We start from the raw sequence: 13,401 nt of genomic DNA, 5'->3' as shown, positions 1-13,401 counted from the left end.
GCCAAGCTTTAAAGGGCAACTCTGAGTGCTAAGTGCCAAATTTGAGAAGGAATTCCTAGCAGTATGCATACGCTAATGAAATTAATGTGGTTTCCCTTCTGCTACTCCTCACCCCAAATTGTCCAGCTTCCTTTTAAAGAAAGTGGTTATTTTTTATTGCCGGAATAACAGGGTATGAGCGAGAACATGCAGGAGTGTGTGTGTGTTTCTTTTTTTAAATGAAAACTAAAGTTATAAAGCACTTTAGTTTCTAAACTCTTTTGGTATACAGTTATTATCAGCACTGAAACCTGGTTTCTTACGTGTTCCTGTTTTACATTTTCTACTATTTCATGGGGTTAAAGACCTAACTGAAACTTTTTCTGTGGCTAGACCATTCATAATGTCCCTCATTCCTGTGAATCTTCTGGGGCTGCGCTACAGCAGACTGGAATGTATGGTTTCTCTCCTTTATGTGACTGCCTATTTCCATGAAACCTGTAGGAATGTAATATTTTACCTTAGGGGCAGAAGTCTCAGCTCCTCAGCCTCTCACACAAATTCAGCTGAATTTATTGGAGGATACCGTACGTTATCATGCACTTAGGTACCAAAAGAAACCAACCTCATAAATCCGTTTGATTTGAATTTGAAATTTGAATTTGGAAATGATTTCAGAAGAAATTCTCTACAAATTCTCCATCTGGTTTTCTGTGTTCCTTTGAGAAAATGTAGAGAAGCCGTGCTCCTGTGTACTTGCGCTGTAACTGATGTGCATTTTCAAAAGCACTTGCTCCTACTTAGCTTTGTTTTGAACGCTAACTTTTGTGCTTTCATTGGTAGCTGGTGTTCTCAACGAGATGATATCTGTATCACATTGTGCCTGGTGACACCTGCCTCAATACCTCAGAAGTTACTTTAACTGTTCTTCGGTAGTCTTTTAGATGTGTTAGGCTTCTTTTTTTTGTCTGTCTTTAGACTTCCAGTACACATGCACTCTAGTAGCTATGGTAGAGATTGGGGCATTTATTTAGTGTATCTGTTAGTGGAATCGCTGCCTTCTCTGTTCTTTTGCCAGCCCTAACGTATCCTTAGCATGTGTAATTGTTTTGTCGAGATTATTATAAGCTTGTGTGAATTGTACTTTGGCTTTCCTTTGCCTGAAGAGCTCAGAGTAACACCCAGCACTGAGGGTATTAATGTCAGGAAGTCTTTCCCTCTGCGTTCATGCAGCTTATCCGGGAATCTTCTGCAGCTGATGCTGTCTCATTGAGCGTGCTGAAGTCTCACATCATTTGGGTTTTTAAGTATTTTCCACTCTTCTTTTTTAGCTGCCTTTTTTTTTTTTTCCTCAGTGGTGGGATGAAATGCAGAAGTTTCAGTGTAATTTTCTGGGGGGAAGTTTGGTTTTGTTTGTTTTAACGCGGGTTTTTGATGTTTGTGTTCACACATCGCTCACAGAACTTAGCATAAAACCTCCTGTTTTGTTGTTTCCTGTTTTTCTTCTCCGGATGGGAAGTTGTTGAGGTCTAAACACCGAAGGCTGATAGCCCTGCTGGATAGTTCTGCCCCGAGACTGCAGATCGGGATACTTTGCGGTTTTGTCTGCCAGAAAAACATATTTCAGGAATACTCAACTACCGCTTGTTTTGATGCTACAGAATGTGTGTCAGTTCAACAGGGAAAGGTCCCAAGCTGGCAAGCTTTGCCAGCCCGCTAAGTCTGCTGTGCCAGCCTTTGAGTCTTGCTGGAGAAACGTGGGAGATGAGCAGGAACCTCGCGAGGACGTGCATGAAGGATGGCACCGTGCAGGAGCTGCATGCGATGGGAGGGAGGTGGGAACGGTCTGGACCAGATGGGGTCCCCTGGTGTCCCCCGTCCCTTCCACACCGGTCCCTGGCCCTCCTGTGCCTGCTGTGTGCAGCCACTTGGGTGCCATCCCCACCACGTCTCACGCCGAGCATGCGCCTTTGGTATTTCTGTCTCTTAATCAGCACAGATATCCCAGTTGACTCCAAAACTAACTTTCAGTTACAGCGTGTAATTATCTCAGAGGCACACTTCCAAGTCTCTGAATCATACTTGCAGCTCTAACTCCAGCCCAGAATTTTTTTTTCAGTTGGTGATAACGCGTTGAAGACAACAAAGTGAAGATCTTCTTGCAGACCTTAGAGCTAAGGTTGTGCATGAAGCCGGTCGGGAGGAACTGAAATGATTTGTGGGCAGCCGCGCGCTTTGAAACAGCAAACTCGTGATACTGAGGAATCTCTGTCTGAGTACGAAGACGTGTAGGTGGATATACCATAGATCGAGATTGGTCAGGATGTGTTTCCTGAAAGCTTTCCTTTCCTTTTTTCGAAATCACTTGTCTTGGTGTGAGAAGCAAGTCAGTTCAGTTAAGGCCAACTCACGTTGTGTTTTGGGTAGGAAGGGAGAGAAATATGTAGTCTGTTTGGAATTTGGGTCTAGCCTTGTGCTGTTTATGGCAGCCAAGGGCTGTGCCTATTCTGGAGGTTTTCTACCTTTTCAGCCCACGTTTTTATAAGGCTTTTTTATATATACATACAGTTATTTTCATTGCCATAAAAATGTAGTTCTTAGTTCAGTGCAGCATGTTCATGCAGAGAGCGCCTTTGCTGAAGAATTCAGACAACAAAAATGCTGGAAATGCCACGTCCTAGACCTCAGTTTAGATGTGCCAAACATGATTTTCATATTTTGCATTTTTTTCTGCATGTTTTTTTTTAAATGTAATAAAAATGCTATATGTCTGTCACTCCACTTGCGGAAGGAACAATTCCCTGTGAAATAGGATTTCCTGCCAATTCTCTCTGCAGTCAGTCTTCCCTGTCCATACGTAATTTGAAGCAGTCTGATGTTTTCGACAGTCTCATTATAAAAGCAGTTCAGCCTTTAACTTGCGTATCGGGTCATCTAGACGTAGATTAAGGTAATAGGAAGGAAAAATGGAATGGCCAAATAAGAATTAACAGGAAAGCGGTCTGTAATATCAGCCAGTCCCTTGGTGACTACCGAAGGGCCGCATTCCTGGAATATAAGGACAAATATCTGAAATACGAGCTCTGTTCCTTAGAGAGAGTGGTGAAATTCAAGTTCTCCTGTTCATCCCCAATGAAACCTTTGCAGGATTCTTTTATCTTTGTGGTCTTGAGACTTCTTGCTACTAGGAATTTGAGTTACTAAGAGTGTGGGCCATTTCAGGTTTGTAGGTAGACTTTCTTCAAACTATTATCTTGCTTTATGTGATTAAAAACAAAAGTTATCTCTCTCAATCAATGTAATCACAAATCTGTTGCAAAATATTAACCTCATTAAAAGGAAGAGGAAGGTAAATAAAACCATTTGAGCCAGTTGAAGAGGATAAAATAGAGCAGGTAGTGATAACAGTCTGGAGTAATTGGCATGTAAAGGAGCTGCCTAAAGAAAGGCACTGAATGAAAATAATGATGCTTGGCTGGATTTTTTTTATGGTGTGTAAGCAGGTCTGGAGACTGGAGTCACAGCCGAATCTCTTCTCCTGTGACCTGTCCAGGCAAAATAATGGGACAGGTAGGGGACAGGTAAGGATCTGAAGAGTTACTTTAGTAGCTTGCTTTGTTTCCTAGTACAAACAACACAACAAAGCACTCAGAAAAACCTTGCTCAGCCTGAAGTGTTTTTCAACTGCTGTGAAACAGCTTTTAAAGAGACTGGTGCCAGAAGAAATTCTGCAACTACGAACATCTTCAAGGCAGATTTGAATAATAAAGTTCAGAGGTGTGTGTGGGAAACGTTTTGTGATGTTTACTTAGGTAGAAATACTACTTAGCAACAGCTTCCTGTAATTTTTATGTGCTGGGAATTTCGGTAACCATAAGCTTAGCTTTATTACCTTTGTATGGGAAAGGGGTCTCGAAGCACTGCACAGACTTAGCCAACCTCAAGGGCAAGATATTTTTAAAGCTTCAAACACAAAGAAATTTTTCCAGTTGCTACCACATGAAGTGGAAGTGCTCTTTTTATTTGGAGATCTGATAAGACCTGCCTTTTTTTTCTTCCCAGCTCTGACAAATGCCAGATGGAAGTTGACACCCGATAATCTCACTGGGGCGTCCGTTCCGAACCTTGCCAAGCGACAGCTTTATTGAGTGCGTGTAGCGCTTGTGGTCGGGGCTATTGTGATGCTTGCAAATGGCTAGACATCCTAAACTAATTCACTTCAGCTTATTAAGAGTAGTTAAGACGTTTATGGCGCTTGGTGGTACGATACAGACTGTGGAATTGGGGAGAAGGGGTGAAAGAGTCCACACCGATGGCTATTTGAGTATACTACCTACTTAAAATAACGAGCAGAACTTGGTGCTGTGAAGAAGACCCTACTTTGGCTTTTCTCTTTAACAGCACACTGACCTGGGGTGACACAAGACTGGAGGGTTTCAATACTTAACATTTCAACGTGCTATTAAGTCCCCGTGTACGCATCTCCTGTAAGTCCCCCCACGTTGGTGTTTCTTGGGCTTCCTCACTGCTGAACCTTCACTTAAACGCAGGGGTTAACGGTTTTCTTTCTCCCCCTTATCCACAACCAGCACGTCAGACAGAAGCCACGGTTTAATCCCTTCTGTCTTCAGAGCATTTGGACAAGGACTAATTCCCACCTCACCCAACCATTAATAGCAGTAAATACAGAGAATTTGCTCCAAAGTTAAGGTAACAATTTCTGTATAGAGGTCTTGCCCGGGCGAACGTGCTTGATCAGCTGAAAAGGAGAATGAGGTATTGTGCCCACAAAATGGGAGAAACATTTATCTTGTTTGGTCTGAGCTGTGATTTTAATTCTTTCTTCCTTCATGCATTCCCCAGACCTCTTGCCGTAAACCACTGTTGGGCTGTGGAGGAGTTTAACATGCAGGGGCTCAGCGCTGACTCTGCTGGAAGATGCTCTGAGTTGGGATCGCTGCTCAGGCTTCAGTGGCAACCCAAAGTCAACTGCTTGCCATTTCCAGGGCTGGCATGCCAGGGGTACTTCAGCTAGAATACTTATTTTTCCTACTTCGAGAACAGATCCAAGTTACCGTGTTTTGCTTAAACAAGGGAACCTGCCTTAGCCCTTGTTAGACAAAATATAGAAGGCTGACTACGCTTGGCAGACGCGTTTGTCGGAAAATGCTGTTGTCTGGGCATGGATGTAGAGGCAGGAAGTCAGAGAATGATTAAAAAAAACAAACCTGAGCAACGAGGTTAACTGGTGTTAGTAATGCATGAATGGGAGCGCTGCAAATGGTTCACCCAGCGTGATGTGTTTGCTTCGGGAGGAGGAGATTGTTTCATTCAGAGCAAATCCTAGTGACTGCTGGGGTGCTCTGGTGTGGTAAGTCAAGATAAGGAATTGGCTGCTTTGTAGATCCTGTATGTTTCCCTCTGCTCACCCCTCTTAATAAACGCAGAGCAATGACTCTTTATTTTAAATCTTAAAAATGTAAACGAAGAGTAAAAGTATTCTAAGTGAAATACAATTCTGATGCCTCTTCCCAGATTTTGGCAAATAGAGCAGAGTAAATTCAAGATGTGTGTGATTTTACAGCGTTCTTACATTGTATGATGAAAGGCCTTCTTGTAGAAGGCTTTGGAAGGATTGTGAACCGCTCGAGTCCCTACAAAGATGTATATTCAGTGTGTGCAAGAAGACCAACTGAAATATGTCACTTGGCAAAGCTCTCTGCAACATCTTTCTCTATCAGGAGTTGTATTTGACAGGGATGGCCACTGTAAATGCACCTTGTGTTTAATGAACCCACACGCACTGCACATACACCCCTCCAAAAAAAAAATCCCAGGTGTGACCAGTGCAAAGATTATTTCTAGCTGAAAGGTCGGTGACTTCAGGACCTCTGATTAATGACAGATGCAGTGAATAACTGTCTGCGTCCTGAGGAAGCGGCGCTCACCCTTCTCTGTCTCTAACAATAGCTGGTGAAAAGTTCAATGATCACGCTTCCCAATTATATCCTATAATTGTGTGCGAGTTCCTATTGGAGGGACGTGAATGAACTTGCTGGGATGTTTATGCTCCTTAATTAGGGCTGCTGGTTAGCTGGGAAGGGGAAAAAAAATAGGTTGGGTAGCGGGAAGCTGGGGGGGGGCACGGGCTGTGCTCGCCTGGCAGCGGGGCTGAGCTGCTCGCGGCGTGCCTGCAGTTATTTCGGTCGCTGCTTTGATCCAAAGTTTGCGGCTGGCCTTGCGTAAGCGCACGAAGCAGCGCTCCGGGGCTCGGTCACTGAAATAAATGCTGGGGATTGCAGCTGCGTGCGTTCATAACCTTTATCTGGACGTGTTTAGGTGAGGGGACAGGGGGGCGCTGCGCCGGCTGGGCTGGCGTTGTCGGAGAGTCGGCGGCATTGCTTTTATTTTGGCTTGGGACATTTCAAACAAACAGAGAATTAACTTTGGCTCTGCGGAGCGCTCGAATGTTGGCTGAGCGAGCGTAATGTTTTCGTTTGAGTCTGGCTTCCCTGTGAATCTGTATTGAAATGAACTGAAACAGCAGTGCAGTGCGCTTGGCACCTGTTCGCGTCCAGAAAATTTTCTGACGTGGAATTTCCCTCTCTCTTCTCCAAAATACAGCCAGAATCGCTGTAGAGGAGAAGGACCAGGACTGGGCGATGCGATGTTCTGTATGAACAAGGAGCCTCTGGCTCAGCACCCTGGGTGAATTCCTTCTCTGGTGAACGTGCTCAGGTATGGCCCTGACCAGGGGCTGCCTCTGGAGCATCTCGAGAGGTTGGAGGGTGAGGGTGTTCTGCAGGATTTCCCAGGAAAGAGATGGAAAGAAAGCCCAGTTAGAACAGCGTTTGGCAGAATGCTGGGATTCATTTTCTTGTACTTCTTTTCAAAGGACTTGGGGTGTACCTGGTTTCTCTGGCATCACTTCAGAGCTCTTAAAAAAAAAAAAAAAATGTGATTTTGATCTTGCGTATCAGGTTAGAGGTGCCCTTTTTCAAGGATGTCAAGAAATACTGCTCCATTGTAATTGTAAATCAGGCATTTTCAGCCTTCCCAGACATCAGCTACCAGGCTGTAAGTGCTGAAGCACTGGCAGACGCTGGACGGTTGGGCTCCTAACTTTTATAAGCCTTGTTCATACGCAAACGTAATGAGGGTGACAGGTATTTAGCAAGGTCGGTCTGATGAATCTATGTGATGGAGATTGTAAGGTTTCTAAGATCTTCTTAGTCGAGGAAGGGAAATTGCATTGATCTGGTCATAGAACGGCTCCAATTATTTGTTTCCTGTATAATTTGAAGGCTTCTGGAGATGTGCAAATCCTATTGCTGGTCACCTGGGACTCCCACCGAGTTGCTGTTGCTGCTGGGATGTGGCCACGCTGCAATTTCAGGGCCCCGACACGATGAGCTGCGCGTGAGCTCAGGTTACAGGGACACACCGATGGCTTTTAAGTCAATGCACAGAGTTAAGGGAATGTAGGTAGCAAGCTCCTCGTTCTCATTTAGTGCTTTTTGAAAAGCGGATTGTCTGGGGCATAGAGGGAGGAGGTCAGTCTCCATTTGTTAATCAGAATACGGGCTGCTGGGCCGTAGGATTTTAAGCAAGAAAAGGTTTACAGGGCAAGGGAGCAGGCATGGTTTGGAGTTGTATAGTCAATTCCTACTTGGTTTTTGGTATCTTCGCTGGTGTGGTAGCTGTGTGAGTTTAGTTATATTAACAGCAAACGGTACTATTGCAATTCAAGGCTTAATTGTTGTGTCAGCAATCACCACGAAGGAGCCACGTGCGTGGTGATGGGGAAGGTGGGCTCTACATGGCATTTCAGAGGGGCCTTCCCTGGCAAGAGGAGAGAGTTCAGTACTGAACGGCGACGTTCCCGTGTGGCAGAATTACAGGGCAGTTTGTGCCCTGTGAAATGGGGCTGCCTGTGTGCTGGTTGATTTTTCCCAATTGATACAGGGTGAAGAGGGCCAGGTCTGACAGTGTGTGTTGGAGGTAAGGGTCATTTGGTGCCTGCGGGAGAGGCGCTGAGCTTGGCTCTTCTGATAACGCGAGTGAGATGCCGTGGGCTTCTGAGGTGTTTGTTCCAAAATAGTTTAAATAGCATCTTAGATTTTACTAAGGGACCTGTGGCAGAAAATGAAGCTGCAGTTACTGCACTAAATCTGGAGCATCTGGAAATCTCTTGCACAGTAACGAGACATCACGCTAGAACTGTCTTGTAATGCCAGCTTTCTGCAATCAAGAATGTATGTAAGGAATGCTCGCACTCAAAGGTGGGCCTGGACCCTGTTGCACCATTAAAGACACAGTTGGAAAATCTTACAATCATGTAGGAAGCTCTAGCAGGGTGTTGGGTTTCCTAAGAATAAGGCATGTGCAAGTCAGCAGACATCACAGGATAACAAGGACAACAGAGATGTGGTAACCAAGCATTTTTCTGTTACCTTTTTAAATTTCGTTAGGCATCTGTGTTGTGTCACAACAGTGCAAGGATTTTAATATTTCATAAGCAATAAAGCTATTCATTAAAATTTGAGTATCAGACAAATGCTTCCTATCTATTCCACAAAAACAATCAATCGTAGTCTATGGATAATGAAAACATAAAGGCAATGACTTAATAAAAACAAATAGGATTTATTTTTCCTGGTCTTCAATTTTTTCTGAATGTCATCTTTCTGAAATAAGGCTGATTGCACTGGATGTGTTTACACAGCTTCGGCTCGGGATAAATGAGTCCAAGAGTTCCCTTGTAAGTACCCCATAAAAGCTCCCAAAAGCCAGAGAGGAAATGGAGCTCCTCAGTGTGATGTCTGAGCGTCTCGCCCGGTGGAGCCTTAACGTGGCTTAAAGGAATAAGGCTTTTGTTTTAAAGCTGTATTAGAAATGAAGTCTTTAAAGCTCAGTAAACTGTTTCTCTGTTCGTTCAATTCTGTGGATTTTAGACTTGGCGGATCTGTGCACGGTCTGTGTTTCTGGCAGAACTGAAAGCCTAATGTGCAGTAGCTGTCGTGCTGGAAGACTTAATGAAAAAGCAGTTATGTGGAAACGGGTGATTTATCTGGAACAACTTCTTCACCTCATTGGCAGGTTTCTACAGCTGTTAAATTAGCAAAAGCCCGTGAGAGAAGAGAAATGTCATGTATGGATCACCGTTTCCTTAGGCTTCTCTTCCACGCTACAGTAACGTTATCTCTGTGCTGTTTAAATAATTTGTACGGTGTTTGGCTGCTCTTTCGGTGCTTAGAGATCACGTTTCTGTGGCTAGATAAAAAACTATTCGATAAACCTATTAGAACGAGATGCCTTTATCAAGCATCAGTTTTTGTTTTGAGGAATATGAAACGCTCCCCTGCAAGCCTGTGGATTTGGTGGGGGCGATGAGAAAAACGTCCCCGGGTCTGAGTGGCTCCGCGGGAGAAGGAGGAGCTGCAGCTCGGTTCTCGTTGATCAGCGTGGGGAAAAGCATGTTGTTTTTCCACATGCTCAATTCTGCGATAACAAAAAGAACTCCAGATTGTGTTTTTAAACAAGCTTTAGGTCTCTCTGTGCTCAGATTCGCCGGTGACTATCCATTACAGCAACACGTTCACCCACCCAAAGCCTAATTTGAAGTGGCACGGTTTCAAACACGAGCCTTGCTTTGATACCGCAGGGGAGCGAACAGGACTGAGCAATAAACCATCAAGTGCTCGCTTTGCACCAAGTGTTTTGCAGAGGATCGTGCGCTGGAGGTGGACTTTGACACCGCCGGTCTCCTCTCGGCACTGTTGTTGGCTGTTTGGGTGGTTCTGTGCAATTCGCTTCCCCTGTCCGGGCCTCAGTGTTTGTCTGTAAAATGGAGCTGATCGCACGGACCTGCTGACGAGTGAGGCTTCAATAAAGCTCAAAAAATAAATAAAAAAATAAAGACAGGGAATGCAGGAAGCGCCTCGAGGCGAAATTTATCTGGAGATCTTTAAGAACATTTTAGACAAACAGCTGTCAGCAATGTCCTAGGTAAAGCATTTGATCTGCCCTTGGACAGGTGGATGGGCTGGGTGGCATCTCAAAAAGTTCTTCGGCTCCGTTCCAGTTGAAGATTGCTTGCAAGGATGGCTGCTCCATGCTGCGATTCGAAACCGTCCCTGCTTAGCTTGAGAAGACGACTCTTTGTCTCTGGAGAAACTGATAGGGCTTCAGGTTTTGAGCAGGAGAGTCCCTTGTTGCCGTCCTGAGAGACAAAACTAGCTTGTATAGTGCTTTTTCAGAGCACTCTATCCACTGTAGGATTATTTCCATATGTTTTTTCCCCCCGCAGTAATTACCCCATTTAGGGATCGGCAGGTGTCAAGGCTCAACACTGAGGATATCAACCAGATCGGCTCTGAACGGTCTTAATTGCTCCGAAATGGACAGTGCTGACGGTAACCGGTGATCAGACCGTGTCGCCACTGCCGTGCGGATAAACATCCCCGAAGCTGCAGCTTTTTAGCGGCAGTGGCACACGCCCGCACGGCTCATGTTGTGCGGGCAGATCTTGTTTCTCCCTGTGCTCAGCACAGTTGAGCTGGCTGATAATGAGACCTGTGCTACTAACATGCTTCCTCGTTACTGAACAAAGTGACTTCAGTGATGGTCAGCCTTATTTTAAGAACTTTCAGTGTCAAAGGTATGGAATAAAACAGAATTTTCAAGGTTGGAGCTGGTTACAATTGTGGAAGAAAGATTGAGAATCCAGGATCTCCCCCAAGTTCAATGCAACTGCAGAAGATGTAGTTCCCCCACTGTTCCTCTCTCTTTGTTGGGGTGGCACAACTAGTTTGGGATTAAATTCCTTCAGATTACAACTTTTCCTTGCATAATTTATAAGCAGAAATAGAGTAAAGTCTTCTAAGGTGGGCTTGTGCAATATAGTTTGTTTCTTGTACCAATCTATAGCCTTTTGTTCTTCCTTAAGTTTGTATTTGTCTGATGTTTTGTCACTTTTATTGTTTCTTTTGGGACTTTGATTAGAGAAGCGGAGTGATGTGGCAGGGTGTGTATCCTGTAGATCAAAAACTGCAGGGAACGTTTGCAGTGAGAAGTCATTGAGTGGATGTGTGTCTGGATGGAGCTGAGCTGGGTAGCTGGTGTGGGGCTGCATATTATTTTACACTGAATTATTTGGAAGTAGGCATTACTGGTACACTGAAGATGACAAGGGCAAGTAGTAAATAAAAATATATTTCAGAGAGAGGTCTCAACTGCTTGGCTCTGGGGCTGCAAGCGACCAGTATCTATTTCAGTGCTAAGTAAATTCTTATACCTAGAAATAAACTGTGGAGAGCACACTTACAGCTTTGGGCAGAGGGAGAGGGGTGTGTAGAGTAGTGTACAGGAGTTGACGTGGCCAAAATGACTACAGTAGGTGAAAGAACGTTACATGGGTGCATATAATCTCTGTGTTTGATACCAATATTCCCAGGAATGAGATGCTGCTGGTTTTTCCTTTTCCACAGTTCAAATATGATTTTGAAAAAAAAAAAATAGCAGTAGGTCCAGTGAAAACTATGAAACCTATTAGTGGAAAAATGCTTTACAATATTTAGTTTTGGATGTATGTATGTGGAGAATAAATCTGATAATAGGGCCTTCAGCTTGGAAGTTGAAGTGGAGAAAATCAGGCTAGGAACAAAGCTCGTTTCCAGTGCTGCTCATTCTCTCAAACAGTTAAAGCAAAAGCTTGTGGTCAGCTTCTCGTCACTGAAATCACTTAAATCAGGACCAGATAACTTTCTAAAATTGATCAGCCAAGTGGAAGCTGATTCTTGTTGAATCTGTTGGCAATAAACAGGAGTCCAGAGCAAGCGACCAGAGAGGTCCTCTGGTGTTAGAAACGTGGCTGCTGTGCCTGGGTGGCGAGAGCAGGCATCTGCGGCTCTGTCTGACAGGTCTGCGCGCTCACCAAGAAGCAGCAATTGGGAATTGTCTGCCCCAGAAGGATCTGCGTTAGCCCTTTGGCAACTCCGTCTGCGTGCTGGCTGCTCCCCGGGGGTGTAACTGCTGCGCTTCCATCCCCGGCAGGGCAGGGCGCTGGCTGCTGCGAGCGGCTGCTCCAGGCGCCGAGCCTGTCCCTGCTGCTGCCTCCAGCGCTCAGCCTCTCCTGGCGCAGAGCAAAGCCCTTTCCCCTCGGAGCGGCTGCTGTGGGACAGAGCCCGGCATTGTAATCAGCTCCCTGCCGCAGCCGTTCCCTGTGTTTGGGCAGCGTGCTGAGCCACCCTACGCTAGTATGGTTTATGCTTCCTGGTAAGTTAGAGGGGGGAAAAAAAAAGTCTGGGTGGCAGTGCTTGTTAGCTCTGCTCCACGGCAGCATTTAGCTTCCAAGTAGTTCTCTGTGCAGCTAGCCTCAGGTGGTGCTTCACCCTTCCTTCTCTCCTCATCCAGCTCCCTGGCTTTCTGGGAGGTGGAAGGAGGACGTCTGGAACAAGTTTTGTTCCTCTCTCTGGCTCCCTTGCAGTACCTTCATCCCCAAACACAAATTCAGCTTCAGTACCGATGTTTACAATTGGTGAGTATGCCATGGAATCTGTCCAGATTAAAATCTTAACCTCTGTCTGACATTTCTGTGTAGATCATTAGTTATCAGCTTAATCTCCTTGTGGTTAATCTTATACTTCCGCCCGTTCCATTACCTTTCTCAGTCATGGACAGCTCCGCTTCCCTGTTTGCTGTAAACTCTACGTCCTTTTCAGTATAGATTTGCTCTTACTTTGTGCCCGGGTTACACTTTATACATCTTTCCACATAACATACCTCAAACACAATCTTCCGTATCCCCACAGAGCCAAATGTGTCAACTTAGCTTTCATTCTTTCCTGCCTTGTTTACTACAACATCCTTCTCTGTGGCCTTGAGAAAAGCAATTTTATTCCTCTCTTATCTTTTCAGAAAGCAAAGGTTATACTTTTCGCCTCGTGCTTTGACCGTATCACTCCTTATTTTCAGGAAAAGGTTTGTAGGTAGAAGTAATAGCTTGTGTTAGACCTACATTTGGAAAAATGAGACGTCCTTAGACCATCACTGTACATGAAAGCACTTCTGCTCATCTCCATTTGTCTCTGTTTCTCAGAATGTAAGATACAAACCTCTGTGCTAGTCTTTCGTGGCTTATCCTCGTTCAGCATCTTCTCATCCAGCGCTGAGATGCTGACATCTCAGCCTGGTCTGCCCACGATGCCAATCGGGAAATAAATCAGCCTGATGAGAAGCTTGCCCCCAGCACCGTGCTGATGCACAGGGAGGAGGATCACATCCTGCTGGGGCAGAGCGTTCAAAATAAAGTACAGGTAGAGACTTTATGCTCAGTGAGATTTTATGCTCAATTACACTCGTGTTCAGGACATCCACGGCTGCCTGGATCGCTTTGCTGTGATTCTCTGGGGTCTTCTGGGA

At 45.0% G+C, this 13,401-nt stretch overlaps 1 protein-coding gene across 1 annotated transcript in view; it reads left to right on the top strand.

Moving 5' to 3' along the window:
• INSR (insulin receptor) overlaps window positions 1–13,401 on the top strand; it is a 56,888-nt gene that overhangs the window by 10,611 nt on the left and 32,876 nt on the right. The window lies entirely within an intron of this gene.

The sequence above is a fragment of the Anser anser genome, assembly GCF_964211835.1.
Source record: "Anser anser genome assembly, chromosome: 25".
In the NCBI taxonomy this organism is placed as follows: domain Eukaryota; kingdom Metazoa; phylum Chordata; class Aves; order Anseriformes; family Anatidae; genus Anser; species Anser anser.
This window is presented reverse-complemented; position numbering and strand designations above follow the sequence as displayed.